At 50.2% G+C, this 3,108-nt stretch overlaps 1 pseudogene; it reads left to right on the top strand.

The window, feature by feature from the left end:
• The first annotated feature begins 2,396 nt into the window (after nucleotides 1-2,396).
• Nucleotides 2,397-2,829, top strand: LOC116456231 (cytochrome b5-like; annotated as a pseudogene).
• Nucleotides 2,830-3,108: the final 279 nt, after the last annotated feature.

The raw sequence follows: 3,108 nt of genomic DNA, 5'->3' as shown, positions 1-3,108 counted from the left end.
GTCATGCCTAGGAAAGCCCCCGAAGAATTTTTAACGTCTAGTGGGAAAAGGAGGGAAAAGCATCTTGGTCTTTTGTGTGTGTGTATGTGGAAGGGGCATAGGTTATATGCAAATAGCATCTTCATGTTGGAAAGCCTGGCTTGAAGCTTCTGGACAACTTTCCCGACATGCCTCTACTCACCCCAGCACTCTCTCCTCCACCACGGCCCCCCATTCTGTATCCATTCCCCTGGCTTACAGAAAGTTCTTCCTCCCTTTGTGCCTAGCCTTCGATTCCCTCAGGGTGGCATCAGATCTTTTTATCTTCTAACCTAAGACGGAGGCCACCCTGAGGAGTGTGAGCATTGACCTCCATCCTTGTCTCTGGCTGTTGTTCAGGAGTGCCGGGTCAAGTCAGGACACGTGGAAAACCGGCGAACTCTCCCCCCTTGGAAGGTCCTTCTCACCCACCCACCCGCTGGTCCTCTCTCTCCAGGCCAGAACAGCCCCCTGTCCCTCCAGTGGAAGCCCCTCCTCCATGTGGAGGTTGTCCTCGGGGCCTTCTCCAGGACATCCTGGGCACGCCTGGCCCCTGGCTGGCTCAGAGCAGAGCTGAATTCCCTCCTGAGGAGGTAGACAGCAGTCCATGCAGCCTTGGGTCCAGTTTGTCTTGTTGGCTGGTTCTTCCTTTTTTTTTTTTTTTTTTTGAGATGGAGTCTTGCTCTGTCGCCCAGGCTAGAGTGCAGTGGCATGATCTCAGCTCATTGCAACCTTCACCTCCTGGGTTCAAGAGATCCTCCCACCTCGGCCTCCCGAGTAGCTGGGATTACAGGCATGCACCATCACGCCCCGTTAACTTTTGTATTTTTAGTAGAGATGGGGTTTCACCATGTTGGCCAGGCTGGCCTCAAACTCCTGACCTCAGGTGATCCGCCCGCCTTGGCCTCCCAAAGTGCTGGAATTACAGGCGTGAGCCACCGCGCCCAGCCTTGGCTGGTTCTTTCTTACTCACTTGGTTGATGAGGAAGCTAGGAAGCTGAGGTTAAGGGGCCACCCAAAGTCACACAGCCAGCCAGTGGCCGACTTAATACCTTGAACCCAGGTCTTCTGGCTCCTAGACTAGACTTCTCTCAACTGTAACACACTGATCTGCCCGAAGTGCGTCCAGAGGGGTATATAGCCCGGTGGTTCTGCGCATGGACAGCAAGGGCCTGGTATTCAAAACCCAGGCCTTGCACTCAGTGGGTGTGACATTGATAAAGTTGCCCAGCCTCTCTATTGAGCCTCAGTTTCCTTATTTGTCAAGTGAGGATAATGACAGTGCCTAACCGAAGGGAGTTCCTGGAGGATCGAATGAGAGGATGCTTACGCAGTACTGGCGCAGTGCCTGGCTGGCAGGAACCATTGTCAGTGTAAAATTGAACCAATGTGAGCCCAGGCACAGTGGCTCACACCTGTACTCTCAGCACTTTGGGAGGGTGAGGCGGGCAGATCACTTGAGGTCAGGAGTTCGAGACCAACCTCGCCAACATGGTGAACACCCTGTCTCTACTAAAAATAACAAAAATTAGCCAGGCATGGTGGTGCACACCTGTAATCCCAGCTACTTGAGAGGCTGAGGAAGGAGAATTGCTTGAACCTGGGAGGTGGAGGTTGCAGTGAGCCGAGATCATGGTGGGACAACAGAGTGAGACTCCATCTCAAACAAAACAAAACAAAACAAAAACACAATGTGAGCAAAGAAAGGGATTCAAAAATCTCTATGTTGTCCAAAATCAGGAGTTGGATTTAAAAGCGACTGAAGGTAGGTCACTTTGAGTAATCTCAGCTACTCAGGAGGCTGAGGCAGGAGAATCACTTGAACCCAGGAGGCAGAGGTTGCAAGTGAGCCGAGATAGCGCCATTGCACTCCAGCCTGGGCAACAGAGCAAGACTCCATCTCAAAAAAAAAAAAAAAAAGGAAAAAAGAAAAAGAAATGATTCTGAACACTCTTTAACTTAGAGTTCTAGGGATGGAAACTAGGGAGGGCTTGGATACCACTCATTTATCCACTCCCCCTTGGCGAGCCCAGTCATTGCCAGGCACTCTTGTTGGCATTGGGAGTACACCAGCAGAAGAAACAAAACCTTGGCCAGGCACAGTGGCTCACGCCTGTAATCCCAGGACTTTGGGAGGCCAAGGCAGGAGGGTCACTGGAGCCCGGGAGTTCAAGACCAACCTGGGAACATAGTAAGACCCTGTTTCTAAAATATATATATACATATGTGCTTCTACGGCGCCCAGCCCCTGAGCCGGCTGCCCAGCCCCTGGTGCGGTGCCTGGCGCGGGGAATGTCCCGGGTGGAGCTGGCGGAGTCGCAAGCTCTACTCCACCCGACACGGCTGTGTGTGCTGGGCCTGGCTTGTGGCCAACCGAGATGGCCGAGCAGTTAGACGAGGCCGTGAAGTACTACACCCTAGAGGAGATTCAGAAGCACAACGACAGCAAGAGCACCTGGCTGATTCTGCACCACAAGTGTACGATTTGATCAAATTTCTGGAAGAGCATCCTGGTGGGGAAGAAGTCTTAAGGGAACAAGCTGGAGGTGACGCTACTGAGAACTTTGAGGATGTCGGGCATCTTTGAGATGCCGTGGAATTGTCCAAACATATATCACTGAGGAGCCCCATCCAGACGACAGACCAAAGTTAAACAAGCTTCGGAAACTCATCACTGCTGTTAATTCTAGCTCCAGTTGGTGGACCAACTGGGTGATCCCTGCCATGTCAGCAGTGGCCGTTGCCTATCAAGGAGTACATGGTGGAAGGCTGAACCTCCTCAGAAGCCAGTGCAGGAAAATCCTGCTTTAGACACAGGAGAAAAGAAGCCAATGCTAATTACTTCAACTGACAGAAATATTCTCTTGAAAAAAATAATTTTAATATATCTCTTTTTCTTTCTTCCGACATTAGAAATAAAACAAAAAGAACTGTCTTTTCTGCTCTCAGATTTTTTGAGTGTGCCTTTTATTCATCTACTTTATTTTGACGTTTCTTTACTACGTAATTTACTTATTGTAAGCATAATCTTTTACAAATATATCTGGCTTTTAAAATACAAAAATACAGTCTGGGCACCGTGGCTCAAGC

The sequence above is a fragment of the Hylobates moloch genome, unplaced genomic scaffold (assembly GCF_009828535.3).
Source record: "Hylobates moloch isolate HMO894 unplaced genomic scaffold, HMol_V3 SCAFFOLD_16, whole genome shotgun sequence".
Classification (NCBI taxonomy): domain Eukaryota; kingdom Metazoa; phylum Chordata; class Mammalia; order Primates; family Hylobatidae; genus Hylobates; species Hylobates moloch.
Note: the sequence above shows the minus strand (reverse complement) of the source record. Positions and strands in the feature narration are given on the sequence as shown.